The sequence below is a fragment of the Macrobrachium rosenbergii genome, chromosome 57 (assembly GCF_040412425.1).
Source record: "Macrobrachium rosenbergii isolate ZJJX-2024 chromosome 57, ASM4041242v1, whole genome shotgun sequence".
Lineage (NCBI taxonomy): Eukaryota > Metazoa > Arthropoda > Malacostraca > Decapoda > Palaemonidae > Macrobrachium > Macrobrachium rosenbergii.
The window spans coordinates 15818335-15835183 of record NC_089797.1 but is presented as its reverse complement, the minus strand read 5'-3'; the positions used below and the strand labels follow the sequence as shown (position 1 = coordinate 15835183).

The following is a 16849-nucleotide window of genomic DNA, read 5'->3' as shown; positions in this document are numbered from 1 at the left end:
AATTCTGCCTAGTACAAAAATTATCCCTTATAAAATATTACGAGCCACTACTATACTAATGGCATATATATACTTAATGAACTGCTGTTCTATTCAGAAAACTTTATCCCCTTGCTATTGTTTTGTTATGGGGGGAAGGATTTTGATGAAATTGTTTTAATATTTAAATGATAATTATTCATTTATGCCAAATACCCTTCACTCGCGCAGTGCATTTTAATTACAAAAGTAAATAAAGACGGGAGGAAAGTTAGGAATGCTCTTAGAGATTGTCAAATGTTTGTGGACTGATAAATATTGTTCAGTGGCTTTGCAATTCTCCCCAAGACTCTGATGGTATGCGCATCACGATCCCATTAACAAGTATTTGTGCTTTCTCTCCGACTACAAAAATGTTAAAGGCAGGGCAAGATGGCAGAACAGTCCACGTTTGTTTTCCAGGTAAAAGGCGTTGCAAGACACCTCACATTATCCGGAGAGATTTTCTTCCTCCGCCATTCCTGGACGTTTAATAAATTTGAGCAAAGCCGAAGATATGCGCTGCAGAGACCCTTGGGAGACGTTTCCGTGATAAAAAAAAAAAAAAAGTGTAGAAACAGTAGGTTTCCTTTCCGTGTAGGAGAAAAGTATACCTTAGTTTAACCAGATCACTGAGCTGATTAACAGCTCTCCTACGGCTGGCCCAAAGGATTAGATTTATTTTACGTGGTTACCTAACAACGGGACGTACAGTTTATTGTGGAATCCGAACCACATTATAACGAGAAATGAATTTCTATCACCAGAAATAAATTTCTCTAATTCTTCATTGGCCGGTCGGAGAATCGAACGCGGACCCAGCAGAGTGCTATCCGAGAACGGTAGCATTCCGTCCAATGAGGAACCTGCCGTGTAGGAAAAGACCGTTGAGTAGGGGAAGAGGTTTATATTATCTTTTTTGTGTTATCTTGGACAAATGACAGGGAAAATGGATCTGGGTAAGGTAGTACCATAGTCTGAATACGCTCAGTTATGTTCGTTGGCTGTTACTATGACAGCGGGAATACGTCTGAGAAGAAAAAAAATATGTAGAGCTTAGTGGAATAGGCATCCCTAACCCCTGTACAGGGCAGTGCTGAAAATATTAAATATTCTAAAGAGGATAACATGGAAATCTTTAATAAATTAGGTTATGAATATGGGGGAAAACATTATGAATTTGGGGGAAAACATTAAAAGTTACTGGAGGATTATGTATACTAGCATATGAAGGGAAAAGAGTATCAAAACTGGAAAACTGGAAAAAACATCTCAGTTTAGTATACCTCTCAGACATAAGGTATTGCATGTAAAGTTAAATTAACCTAAAATTAAACGCCAATCTTGCTCGTGTATGTTATGTCTTATATACTAATTCACTGAGAGCAATTCGAAAACTAAAGTAATCACTGATTAATGAACTGGTTACTTGAATCAGAGCGGTCCATTTCATTTTGAAATCTTTGGAATAATTAATACTTTATCCAGAGTACAAAATACTCGTTAGACGAAAAAGGAGCTTATGCTTAAAATTTTGGTCCGAATGTAACAAAACGAACCACAACAAACGGTAAGCGTTCTATAAATCTGGAAATATTCGAGCACGAAAGCAGTCACTGCCTCTATAAGAAAGCACAACAAATGGTGAGCATTTTACGAATCTGGAAATATTTCAAAGCCGAGTCGTTCCCAGGCACCGAGCGCCCCACAAGAGTGACCCAGCAATTCAATACTACATCGAATAAGTAATTCTGTCCTCTTCTTCTTCTTCTGTTCGCGAGAGAAATCAATCATGGATCGCTTGCTGTCAGCCAGGCTGCATCCGACTGCATCTTTCGTTAGTTTCGGCAATACAGTTCAGAGGAAATTCCTTTGTCGAGGACGCAAGGTATTTTTTTTTTAATTCCGCCGTAGTTCGGGTTTTATTGGAAATATCTCACACACAATCACTCGCGTGCGAACACATACTCGCATCTTTATATATATGTATATACATACATATATATATTAAATATATATTTAATTTATATATATATATTAAATATATATTAATATATATATATATATATATATATATATATATATATATATATATATATATATATATATATATATATATATATATATATATATATATATATATTTTTTTTTATGCGCAGGCGTGTGTGTGTGTGTGAGTTTAAGGAAAGTAATTGGGAAAAATTGGTAGTCGATAGACTCTCTTGTCGTTAGATTTCTCAGCCAAAGGACCAAAGGTTTTGTGCAGTAATTGACGCATGTCATAGAAATAAATGATTAACGCTTGAAACTGTTATTTCGTATGAGACTTGGCCAGGGCCAGATAAAACGATATTATAAAATCTTAAAAACTGTAGTTTCTTCATAGAAATTAAAGACTTGCTCAGCAATCAGTACAACTGGTCTTTTAAATATTAGGAAAGTTTTAAAGTTTCTTCAGATTGTGAAAATTTCTAAAATTTTGGCATGATGCGTAAAAGTTCAGTGCTTCATTGCAGAACTAAGTGTTACTCTTCTTTCTTGAAAGTAGTAAAACCAAGGTTGCATTTGCATATGTAAGCAGATGGTAAAACGTTGATTTTGGGTTGATGATTGTCAATCACAGCAACTGTAAGGATGTAAGAAGGTAAGCACTCGAATTTCAAGCCTGGTTTAATCATTCTTAAGACCAGTTTGCATTCGAAAAATTTATGTTTAAGATTTTTTGTTTTTCTTATTTCTGGGTATGTTCATCGTTTGTCAGCAGTACTTAACCAGACTGACAGGGTAGATCTCACTTAATCCAGTGAATTTTCTACACTAAGGAATGATTTTCTACAAGGTGTAATAGAATCAAGCAGAAATCATCAGAATTCGAAGTCAAATTATGCAATTGCCCGCCACCCGCGTTTTTTTTCTTCTTAAGGCAACTCATGCGTCATCCGTACACACATTCCACTTTTCTTCTGCAAAATATCAGTGTAATGATGATTGAATTTTAATGCAGTGTCGTTAATGCCACGATTAAAAATACAATTTTGTGTGTTTTTTCCCGCTTTTCGTGTACTTATACATGGTAGCTTGCAAGGAGTGCCGTGGTAAATTTTTCCGCCCGTTAAGTTATTTTCAGATATATACATGAAGCCATATGGATTTTTATTTTTTTAAGTTACAAACAGCACGGTAAACAAGGAACAATATTATTGTGCCCTTGTCACTTTCAGATCATCATTCAATGAAGTATTCACACTTAATATATTTTGTTAAGATTTGTAGATTTTAATGATTTCTGTGGGTTTTATAGACGTACGGCGGGATGATACATGTGAACATTCGAATGAGTAACCATGTCCGTGTATGTTACTTAATTTGAACGCAGCATAGACTGATGAAGAAAAATTCTTCGAGGTAACATTAGAATGATTCGGACATATTTGTTCTAAAAGATGAGAATTGCTTAGAGCCTAAATGTACGTCATTAGCCGTAAACTCTCAACAACCGACGGTTCATTGTAGCAGTGTAATATTTCTCTAGAAAACAGTTACAACTCGAAGTACTCGTTAAATAATACACTATAATATTATCAAAACGTAAATAAGGGAATAAATTTAAGGATTGCCCTGATAGGTTCTCTCTCTCTCTCTCTCTCTCTCTCTCTCTCTCTCTCTCTCTCTCTTTTTAACGAAGATAGGATCGAAAGTTTAAGGACACTGCTTTATATGCACGTGATCATGTGCTTTTTTCTTTAGATACGTAAAACGAATGTTTAGCTCTCACCAGTTACTTGAAGAGGGAAACAGTTATCGTGCACATAGGATTTTAATCTCGTTAATATAGATTTCCTCTGTTAAATAATCATTAATATTAAAGATTGTTCATATTAGTCATTCCCAAAGAATTATTTTATGCTCTAGAAATGAAAACCAATTTTTTTGAGAACAAATTCTCTCAAAGTGGGAATAAGATTTTAGTAGAGCATCAATTAAGTCATGGCCGTCTCAGAGAGGAAAATCATACTATCATTTATTGTCATTTGTGCGTGGAGGGTGAGAGGTGTTATTTTCGGGGAGGGGGTGTTGCTAAGTCCCTGTCCCCGTTCTTTTACGATGTTCTTTTCTTCGACAATTGGAAAGATGTCCTAGGCATCACTCGGAGGCGTTTGCTGCACAGAGGAAGAGAGATAAATACAAACAGCGTATCATTCATAATTAAACGAAGCTTTAATAAGGCCAGACCCTCAACTGAAATGAATTATTCAGGTAATTCATACTTTGCCGTCTCGTCTTAACTTTCTTTGTTTATTCTCTAAACAGAAAGTCTACCACACGAATAAAGCGCTTGGTGTACGCCGTGACGGATGTCTTCTGTCTACCTCTCCACAACTATCTAGTAGAACTTTTAGAAATAAGCAAAGCATTAATTGGCAGGCGAACTGATCAATAAAAGAAGGATGAAAGAGTGAACACAAACGCATAAAATTAATAAAAGAATAAATGGGTGCTTACTGTAGTCTACAGTATTATCTCAACCGTCTTCATCTTGGCTGATTGCCTGGAAGCGGCAAACAGTGTTGTCAGAGGGATATATGGACTTTTAATATGGGCCTCTTTTCAATCGGAGAAACTGAATTGGATCTTCTCTTTTTTTTTTTAGGCTTTGATCCCATTTCGCCTCTTCTCCGCCGGGGGTTCTCACTTAAGCCTCATTTTTTAATTTCTGCAGAGTCATTGAGAAACGATATCAATATGAGCCTCGTGATTCAGCGTAATGGGTTTCTTGTTGCTGTTTGAAGTATTGGGCTCGATTTTTTTCCATTTGTTGCTCGAGCACCCGAGATTGGTTTCTTGTCAATAAAGACGGGTAAAAGTGTTTTCATTTCCGGCTAGAGATTTCTCGGAATTATTCTCGAAATGAAAGATATTCAGGGTAATTACGGAGGGTAATGAGTTATTCGACTTATCAAGATATACTTCTCTTTGCTAGTTTTGCCTTTGTTCAAAGGCTCCTTATTATTTGAATATTATCTTCCATTCCAATAGTTTTATTAATGTCATATTTGTAATGCACTTGCAGACCAAAAATAAAAAAAAGTCGCGACGTCTAATATAGACAGAATATATAGATATTTCTTGATTTTTCCAACTGTAGATATCAATGGCACACAGTTGCATATTCTTAGCTAGTGGAATGAATTATAGATACTATTTAAGATTACTCATTGCATCTTTACATATAATTTTTGCAGTATCCTTGAATTATTAATGTATGAAATACTTATAATTATTTTGGAAGGAAAAATGAAACAGTTCTTCCAAAATTAAATGCTATATTTTTTTACATATTAATGATTTCAGTAAACCAGTTAACTCTTCTTTTTTATTTATTAAGCTTAATCTCACTTGGTTGTGCTTGACACCATTTATTCTCTTGCCAGAAAATCTAGTCTCAAGCTGGAGAGGAAGAAACGTTTTTCATGCCCAGTAAAATGGAAAAAGTAATAATAACAATAGACAGAAGCAATAAATAAGTACTCAAAATATAACCGGAACAAATGAAATTTGACCTCTCGTCTAGAGAAATAATGAAATGAAGACAGGGAAGGTTTTCACACCTCGCAACTCTCCTCTCTTTGTGAACTGCTAAGAGGTGTCGCACAGAGCGAGACCCTAGTTGGCACTTCGGCCGGCCCCTCGTGGACTTCCCCGCGAAGGAAACAAAAGACACTTGTTAGGCGAGGGAGGGAAGGGCTGCAGCAGAGCATGAGATCCCGTCCGGGCTTTGTTACCCTTGACCTCTCATTTCTCTCTCCTGCAGACCCATTTTGCGACGGAGTAAAAACAAAGAAAGTTTATAATCTTCGCCGTCGTCATTATAATTAATCGCTCTACGGCTCGCAAGATCCCGTTGATGCTTAGGTAATCTTCTGTGGGATAGGAAAGAGCCAATTGTCCCGTAGGTTGAATTGGATGACTGATTGATTTATATTGGGATAGAATAGGTTGACTGCTTTGTGAAATTTAGGCTGTCAATCTTAAACAATGAGCACTTCCAGTCACTCAGCGCTTAGGCAATGAAAATAGGGAATTGGAGTGTTTCGACAGCTTGATGAAGAGAACCAGAAAATGAAGGAAATGAAGGAAAATCGTCCAAAAGTGAAACTTGGATCAGACACCACCTTTGCACTAAGGATTACTAGTTAGAGAGGTTGGACAGCAAGACTGAAGAAAGCAAGCGGAATGGAGGTAAAGTAAAAGGCAGGGTGAATAATGAACAAGGATTTAGGAGTTAAAAAAGATGGTGAGAAAATATAGTGTTTTATAAAAGATGACTCTTCCAAACTGAAGGGGGGCCATGCATTAAATACTTTCATATACAACGATGTTTAAAAAAGGAATTAATTTTCAACATACTTCAGGGAAAATAGTATATACTATATGTTTAAACTACGTAGAGCAAAGCAAAGTTTGAACTAGGTGCTTAAAAACAAAATATTTTAAAAATCATTACAAAGTAGCAACAATATGGACCTCTTATATGGCAGCATTGTCCTCATGCGAATCCTAATGATAATATCTAGCACTCTTATTCTCAATAGGCTGGTGAAGGAACTGACGAGATGGTTAGGAGTGAAAAATATGGTTTTGCCAAAGGGAAGAGTTGCACAGAAAAATTTGATGGAAAAACATACTGTGCAGTAGTGCATGAAATTTAAAACCCCCTGATGACGGCTCTTGTTGAATACGAAAAGGGATTTGACCGTATCCATAGACCAATAATAAGGAAGGTTCTACTCCTACATAGTATTGCCGTTACATGTGTAAAAACTACCAGAAACTATCCATGAACAAAGTAGAAGGAAAGTTAATGTTGAAGGAGTCTTTTCAAGTGAATTTGCAGTAAATAATGGGTTGATGCAATGGAATGTTACGTCACCTTTGGTGTCTCCTCTGATCATCTTCGTATTTATGCAAGACGTAATCTTGCTTTGGGGTGGGGACATGTTTTCATTTCTCAGGAGAGTGGTCACGAACTATGTTGTTTGATAGAATTAGGACAGGTGTTGGTAATCAGATAATGATCAATACTTTGCTTCACTCTGCTTGTTCTATGAAGATTACTTTGAACAGCGCTTCCGAAAGGTTTATTTTCCGTTATACACGTCGGTCCTCCTTCAAGCTATTCACTTGCTGAATATACAGTTGGCTTCCGTTATCAGCATTTATAATTTATTTGAGCATTATCTTAAATGACATGTTACCGTGACTGAGATTAGACTGGACTGCCATTCATAATAATAACAATAATAATCAGCTTACAGCGTATGGGAACGCATTAGCTTTTGCATACATTTCCAATTTTATTCCTAATTTAATTTTTTTAATGATCCTGAATTGCTATATAAAATACTTTCATTTCATATAGCAGACCCTTTTTTTTCTCAGATGTGACATGTCACCATGACAAGTTTGTTTTACATCATTGATTCTATTTACGAAAGAATGCCCATCCACACACACACACACACACACACACACACACACAAAACGATACAGACACGACCGCTGCTGCCATACACACGAACCACAGAAAAGTCATTTCCATTTCCATTGACTCATGTTTATTTTCGATCAGCTTAAGTTGATTTCGGGATGCCAATACCTGTGACCACGTCTGAGAGAGAAAAACTGGTAGCCTTTCCTTCTATGATACACGTTCTTCTTTGATACATGAGGCTAATAATAGTGAGTTTTTGTATAACTAAATAAGATTTGAATCATTTGACTTTTATGAGTGATTTCTTGGCCTTCGAACTCCATTTGTATTTATCAGTTGAATCAATGTATTATGGTACTGATATATGCTTGCGTTAGAGGCTAAACTTATTATTGTTATGTGACCATTATACTGAATTCATAAGCTATTTTGCCTTTTGCTTTACAGATACCTTTATATAAGTATAAGAATCTCATTTGTTGCTAAAAAGAAAGGAAGCCAGCGAGAGAGAGAGAGAGAGAGAGAGAGAGAAAGAGAGAGAGAGAGAGAGAGAGAGAGAGAGAGAGAGAGAGAGCAAATAAAAATTGAGTTTTTCCAAGCAGGAAGAAAAATGACACGATAAGTATTGGCCAAATATAAAACACTCCTGAGTAAGAAACGGCAACGGGCCATGCAAGATAATATTATCGACACTGAGTTTACACAACCACAAGTGGAGTTTCTAAAGGGAGTTGTAAAGCGTAGTTATGCTTAACAGCGGTGAAGAGATAGATCTGCAGTCTTAACAGCAGAGGGTCTCACAGAGGTAGCTCATTAGTTCCAACTTATCACTCGAGTAGCAGCCATCTGTACACGAAAGTTTGAACGCGGTTGATAGAGGGTAGTTTGATTTAACGGGGTTGAGAAGGATCAGTATCGGAATCTAGTCCTTACATCCGTCCGCTCCCTGCCTTAAAATTGTCCAGTTCCGATACCTGTAATGAAAGAGAATTTCAGAAAACTTAGAGCCATATTCCTATGGGTGAAGTAATTAATGGCACGCGAGCAATGGTAAAATATGAGAGATATTTACAAATATGGTTTCATGTATGTAAACGAGATTGTCACCCCTATGCTGTGCGATGGTAAAATAGATCTGACCGCCGATGTCGGTGTTTATAGTAAACATTTTATAGTAAACATTAACAACGTTTACTATAAAATGAGCAATATTTTCTCAATAAACTGTACTGCCTTCAAAAAAAAAAAAAAAGATGACGGCTTTGCACTATATAAAATATTCAATATCACTGCAGTTTAGCTTTTGCTGTCAGGTTTATAGATGGACCAAAGGGATGGAAAGTGGCACCACGATAATGTGGGTTTCGGATCCGATCCAAAAAGACGAACAAATATTTAGTGTGTTTCTATTTGTGAGGCAGAATTAATCCTAACTAAAGCCTCCACCTACTACGGTATAAAAGACATGCAAAAGGGTCACATGGAATTATACCGGTACACTGATTTTACCTGACGTTTATCCGTGCTGCCATGTGTAGTTGAGTAATGAGTGACAACATTACGTTGCGAGGAGTGTCTCAGACGTTGGTCATTTTTTTTTTAAGTTATCGCTGTCAGTAGATATCTACACGGAAGCAAGAATAATTCACGTATTTGGTATTCAGCATTAAAAAAGCAGAACATTTAGCTCCCGTACTGTGAGCGAGAAAGTCTAAAAGTCTGGATGTCTATGCCAATTTAGTTTCCTTGCCTGGACTACTTTAGGTTTCCATTTCTTGTATTGCGTCCCAGATCAGTACAATAATAATTAAAATATTGTATTGTTCCTCTCGTTTCTAGATCTGATGCTAGAATGCCAATTGCCATAACGGAACTGCAAGAATACTGAAACTATTGTTATCATTAAAGCGTCCACGACCATACTTTACTCGATATCACGAGATAGTACATCATAATGTAAAATGGATATCGACAACGAAGTTTATCTTTAGGAGGAAACGCTGAATAAATAGGTAGCTAGGTAGAGAGAGAGAGAGAGAGAGAGAGAGAGAGAGAGAGAGAGAGAGCGAGCATTCTGCAGGAGAACAGATTAAGCATCGAATACATGTGAAGGTCGAACATCACAAAAGCCTGATGAGTTTTACAGAGGCGCCGTTTTGTTCAGTCGGAAACGCTTTGAGGACGATGATACCTTTTTCCTTTCCCATTTTCCTCTCTTTTGCCGTGTAGTTTTTTTTTTTACAGTATTTCTCTTCTATCAGTTTCATTTGATTACTTTTAAACGATAGGTGATTATGGCAGCAGTCGTCGTTGCTAAATCTTTATTTGCTGTTTCTGCAGAATTCAGAGCAAAAGATCTTATATATTGCAATGTATATATATATATATATATATATATATATATATATATATATATATATATATATATATATATATATATATATATATATTCTGAACAAAGGACAACAAAAACTTTGAGTAAAACACAATGCTACGCTTTACTCATTGCAACTTAAAAGATATCAAAATATTTCTATTTTCGATGGAGAAATGTGTGATTAATTCTAGAAACTTTTATTTCGAATGATACATAATTTTATCACCATCATATTCTTTAATCAAATACTCTTAAATATTTGTCAACTGCCATACCACGTTTTATTTGTTAATTACAGTGTTTGAGAATATGATAGAGCATTATTGTCACGCTCACCTCCTCCTCCGCCTCCTCTTTCTCCTCCTCCTCCTCCTCCTCCTCCCATTCCTGGGAATCTATAGGAGGCTATCATACAGACCAAAGGTCAATGGAGCACATGAAAGTATTGTGAAATGATGTCTTTTCTATTCTTTAATCTCGACTGCTAAGCGATTACTGACGCTGTTACTCCAGTTACAATACTGACCAGCAGGTATGGCAATCATGCCGTGTATGTGAACTTACTCGTTTTGCTGCGTTTCTGAGATACTTCTCTTTGTAGACGGCACTGCAACCTTGTAACCCATCCGGCAAGCTAACTCTTTCGGAAACGAGCTGCGAAGCGTTATAATTTTGAATATGTTGTGTTATATAGACATCCAGTTCATTTAATTAACAATCCCTCGCCTTCCCTTTTTTTCTTTGCATTTCGACGGAACATTAATTGCTTAGACAGTTTACTCATTTCGATGTTTTTCTTTGTTGAATACATTCTTATCTATAGGCTTGTTATTTATTATGCGCAAGAAGCATTCCAATGCACATTGGAGTGATAAAAAGTTTGGATTCAAAGATCGAAAAGAAGGATTATTTACTGAAGACAGAGCATAAGTTAAAAGTAGTTTCTGATAAATTTCGAATTCGTAAGCAAACGTCACTTAATATTATTACAATGTGATAGTACATTTTTTACGATGCTGGTACAAATACTGCATGGCGAACCAAACTACACTTCAGCAATATTTGCTCGTGATGTTTCAGTTTGACACGCTTGTCGGTTCATACTATGAGCGCACTCTTTGACAACATTTAATTGTCGCTTGGCGCTGCAAGGCCTGTCGAACACAAGGAAACATAAACTGATCATGTCGTTGAGGCATGCGCCCAATTGGATGCTCATCTTCAATACGATTGACATCTTTTCTCACCTTTCTTCCTCCGTGAGAGAAGGCCAGAGTGCCATAGGAATGAGTTCTCACATCTTCCCAATCGATGCGACGAAAGCAAAAGATCCTTTGTTAGCGGACTCTTCATTACCAGAGCTCGCGTTCATACGTGGGTCTTCTTCTCCTTTCTTGCATCGATTTGTTGATGTCATTATGCTTGCAGGGGAGATCAGAAGGGGACTTGTGTGTGTGTGTGTGTGTGTGCGCGCGTTTTCTTCTTGCATCTTGTAATGTTTTATGTCTTTTGTAATGGTCCTGCTTTCACTAGTATTTTTCTGAACTTTTCTTCTCGCTTTTATTTACTTTTCAATCCTATTTCGTAGATTAACAATGGAGTAGAATGAGAGAAAAGATTTCACTCTCCTGAAGAGGTCAAATGTTGCAGCAATCAAGTCTTCGTTTACTTTTCAGTAATCCATCTACAATATGTATATTAGTACACCTGCAACAGATTCCTTTATTCTCAATAAAATTTTTTGTCGTTTGGAAAGTTTCCTGGCTTAACTTCCGAGAAACGAAAAATTCGCGCTGGGTAAAAACATCAACAGCAACGCAACAACAACAACAATAATGAAATATTGTTACCTTTCCTTATCAGATGATACGGTCTCCCATTATCTGAAACTTACATTAATTCTATATTTATATAAGCTCTTCTTCATCTCTCCTCTTTTCTTAATTCTTGGTTTCGAATTTTATTTTGTACGTATTTAATAAATTTGTAAAAGATCTTGATAGTTGATTTTACGAGCTCACCTGAAGTTTGTTCCTTTTACTTTCTCGATAACCGTTAAGAGTTATCTGTGAAATGCTGAAGGTCTAGAAAATGCAAAAATCTCATCTAAGACCGTTTTGATTGAAGAATTATTTTCAAAGATGTCAGCAAAGAAAATTGTAATCGAAGTTACTTAACACCAACTATTGTAATCTAAGTAACACCAGCTATCATCTGGCGACAATAAGGAACTGAAATCTTGTACTCAGAATCATGTCAAATGCCTTATCCTTAAGCATATTTTTTGCACCGTGTATTAATACAAATAGTGGAATGTAAAATTGTACCTAATAATATCAAGTTTGTTATTTTAAGGATCTTTGACTAATACTTTTATCTTTGCGTGAATAAGGAAAATTTTGGACTGACGAATATCTACACTGGACTAGTACTATGATATATCTAAAAAGACACACATACCCAAATTTTTACTTCATACCTACTAAAATCAGACAAAGGTTCCTAAATCGGAAAATACTTACAATTTACTTCACTTTCTACATAACCATGTTAACTGAATTGTGGAAATGGTGAACAATGCAGTTTTTTTTATGCAGGTTTCTAAAAGACAAGTTCTACACGTGAAAATAATTAACTCTTCACCTATCTATTCTGAATGATGTATCGGGAGCTCTAATTCACTGGGTTATGTAATATTCATACCGAAATTCCCGTAGGGGGTTAGTGCTGTCAGTACATATCGCACGGTGCACTGCAGGCATTACTTAAATTTTTTTGCAGCGTCACCTCGGCCCCTGGCTGCAAACTCCTTTCACTCCTTTCACTGTGCCTCCGTTCATATTATCTTTCTTCCATCTTACTTTCCACCCTCTCCTAACAATGGGTTCGTAGTGCAGCTGCGAGGTTTTCATCCTGTTACACCTGTAAAAGCCCTTTGTTCTCAACTTTCCCTTTCAACGCTGAATGCCCTCATAGGTCCAAGCGCTTGGCCTTTGGCCTAAACTTTATCTTCCATTCCATACTAATACGAAGAGATCATTCATCATAGAGCAGATGGTCTATATTGACTGACCCTGAAGGATATTGGATTATATAGTGAGATGATACATTTTTTGAAGCTTTTCGACAAGTTACCGATACACAACCGCTTCAATACTTCTCAATAAAATTGACAAGTTTGACATAAGTCGATACGATTCGAGAGGCCGTTCACCTCTACCCTCGGAAGTCGCTTTCAGACGGGCCACTTTCTCACTCTTTAGGTCCACAATGTTTTGAAGACTGAAATGCATAATTTTTGTGGATAATATAACGACCTCATAAACATTTTCTGCAGTTTCAGTGTTAGGCACCAGAACTAATTCGGAGTTTTAAGTTATTAGTAGTTTTATCCGTTTACAGAAATAACCCAGGTCTGTTTATTCTTGTTTATTTTTCAGTATTAGTTTCGTGGGAAAAACATCCGATCAGTGTTTTATAAAGTTAACAACTGTGAAATAGTTTTTTCCTTAAATTTCAAAACATTTTTTATCAAGGATTTCTTTATTTTCATGATAAAATTTCTTTTCTCCATTAAATTAAGATTAAAAAGAAATTTAATTAGAGTATATCAAACAGAGATTTAATCAGATTATATTACGTCGCTGATGTTTTGAAAATATTCCCACATACTTTCGAACACCATCTGGAAGATTTGAGAAACCGCCTTCCATGGTCTCTTGTATTCATCACCACAGATCAAAAAATAAGTAAACTTTAAGAATTTTTATTTTCTGCGACATACTGATCTTGGAAGTCAACTGTTCTTCTCCATTCTGAGGATTTAAATTTCCATTGTTGAAATTGTGGTAAAATATCTTATAGAGAATTAGTGAGGCTCGAAAACGTTTGAAGAACAATGGGGACCTCACATCAAACTACATGAACTCGCAAACCTATATTAAAAATTTCACTTATTTTGTTATGTAATGGCCCATGAACCACTAAAGGTAGACCTATCAACTGCATTTTAAGTCTTTCTTCCGTGCAAACTACTACTAGAGCTGGTTGTTGCTAAATTCCATCAGAGAAATTCATATTAAAGAGAAAAGAAAGTTTAGAGGCGCTTCTCTTTCCTTCATTTGTCTGTTTTGTTTCCGAGGGGAGAGTTTAGCTTTCCCTTATCTCTGAAAAAACTTTCTTTCTAGTGGATCGGTTGTGCTGCAAAGTGTAACAGAACAAATAATAGCGCTCATAAGATACAAAAAGATTAGTTAAATATATGTCTAGTGAAAATGTCATTGGTAATATATATATATATATATATATATATATATATATATATATATATATATATATATATATATATGTATATATATATATATATATATATATATATATATATATATATATTACAAAGTACTTTGTATATTATTCATGTCTAACGAGTTGAAATGGGTAAAATGATTAATGAAATAAAAATTGCAATTAGAAATACTAAATGTCATCCAGTAATTATGGATTGTTGAAGGGGCCAGAGAGAGTTACTAATTATATATGAAAGAACAGCATATTATATTTAATAATAATAATAATAATAATAATAATAATAATAATGATGATGATAATGATGATGATGATGGTTTCACAAAGCATAATTAGAACCCCTTTTAACTGCATTTAACGGAGATATTCTTATTTGGTTGACTATAATTATGCCAAGAGATGATTCCTTCCTTAGAATGGTTAGTTTCACAGAATCTTTAGAGTTCTCATGTAATATGTTGTTGTTCTATTAAGTCAACCATATGCTGGCAAGAGCTCTAGCTGTCAATGATAATCCTTGTGCAGATGAAACACCAACGAGACGCCTCGCTGGGCTGCTTTCATAATTGCTACCTTTAGTTTCCTTATCTTATTTACAATCAACCATCCTTCATGATCTGAAAACAATCACTCAGATAATATTCTTCATCTATATTAAATGTCCTTTTATATAAAACGTGTTTAATTGATTCAACTAATATTTTGTAAATGAAACTGTAAAAAAAGGATAAAATGCTAACTCGTTAGTTTGTGAACGTTCAGGGGTGTTGTGCAGAACAGAAGATATATTTCATAGTTAAATGACGCAATAGGTGGAAAGGCTGATGTAAGTTTGAATAGTGGCTGTCAATGATGTAGAGAAGGTAATTAAGAGGTTAAAAATTGGGAAGACACAAAACTGGGCCAATCATCCTGAATATTATTGCAAAATTGCATCATTATCACAATTAGTTTACAATACACAAGTGTGGCAAGGATAGTGTGATTCAGTGGCTGACCGAGGTTTGTATGGTATTTCTAAAAGTAGTGCAGCAGATTGCTGTAAAAATCGTTCAGATAGTGAAACAAGCATGAAATTTGGCACAAACATTCCTAAGACTACGCTCTCTTAGAAAAGGGCGCTGTACCTGAAAATCCAAGATGGCGGCTATTTTTCAAAATGGCCGCCATCTATGTTGAATTCACTGGATTGGGAGCATCTATTGGATGGAATATGCCAGTTTTTTTAAACCTCGACTTTTAGGTTATAAAATGTTCCATACCACACATTTTATTGAAAACCCTTACTAAATGAATTGTAACCAAGATGGCGTACAAAATGGTTGCCATAAAAGTTTTTTTCTATCCACAGCGCTAGCAACATAGAGACCAACTGTTTTATTTAATGGTATATTCATGTGATCAGACAGTTTAACTAATATGCTATTTTCAACTGAAATAGTAATGGTATGGTCACATACAACATTGTGTCTAAGACTGTAACCATAAAAAGAAAAGAAGAGAAATACGGACTAAACGCAACCAATCTATGTATAGGTCTCTCAACCTACACCTTTGAAAAATTCGAGGATAAGAAGGTAGGCATAGCATGACACGTTGGATGCTCAAGCTAGATTATCTACTGAAGAGAGGGCAATATTTATCTAGACTTCACATTTGCAAGTGCACAGAGCTGTGCAGGGAGGCCAGCTTGTAGCACTTGCCCTTTCCCGACAGCCTGCTTTGCATCCACATTTGGTAAGCTGTTGGCAACTCTTGGCTAAGGGCGAGTTGGTTGTCCAGAGGACTTGCCATGCTTCACCAGACTTTGCCATCCCCACTCAGCAGGGTTCTCTGGCTGTGGCTGACACTGGGTGGCCTGCCCCACACAACCAGCCTGGGTACGCAGCACGCTTGGTGTGTTGGAGAGAGCTCCCCTGGTTGGTGGAATGGCCTCATATGCCCTTTGTTTTCTGGCAAACATATCAAGTCTAGCCTCATCCACAGTGCCAGCAGTGCTGGATCTTTCATACATAAGTATGACAAACCTCTCCAGGACCTTCAGGTCACTCTCTTCCCACTCTGAGAGGGTAGTGACTCAGTTTGGAGAACACAGTGGAGGCCTCTGGAAAGATGTTCCATGTCTGCCAGGCGGTCTTCTTGCCCTTGCTCCGGAAGGCTGACACTGTATCACAGCCTGTGAACGCATGGAAGAAGAGCATGCCATTCACCTTCTCCTGGCCCAGAGAGTTGCACAGGTCATGCACAGCAATCCAGCGCAGCTCTGGCCTTGGCCAAATGCCACCCATAGCTTCTCTAGCCCTAGATTGTGGAGAGTGGAGAAAGCACTGACTGCAACGACAAGAACATCTGTGTCATTTGCTTTAACCGTGATGGTCTTGGCTCCATGTTCTGTGGCATATTTGGCATGGAGAAAGATGCGGTGTCAGCTTCCTCATGAGAGCACTTTTCCAGTCCCTGAAGACTAGCCTCATGAGTGCTGAGGACAGCAGACCCTTTCGTGGCAATGACAACATTTGTGGCAGACATCTGGGCAACTTTGTCTGCCAGGAACTGGAACAACTCTGTCTTGTTGGCATCGTGTCTTAGGAAATTGCCCAGTTGGATGGAATTGTGTTCTTGTCTGTCACCTTGCCTTCCTCCTTGACCACGTTGGA

General features: G+C 36.7%; 1 protein-coding gene across 1 annotated transcript in view; it reads left to right on the top strand.

Annotated features, from left to right (window-relative positions):
- Positions 1 to 16849, top strand: part of LOC136837027 (Kv channel-interacting protein 1-like) — a 923431-nt gene that overhangs the window by 112669 nt on the left and 793913 nt on the right. The gene's annotated exons all lie outside the window — the stretch shown is intronic.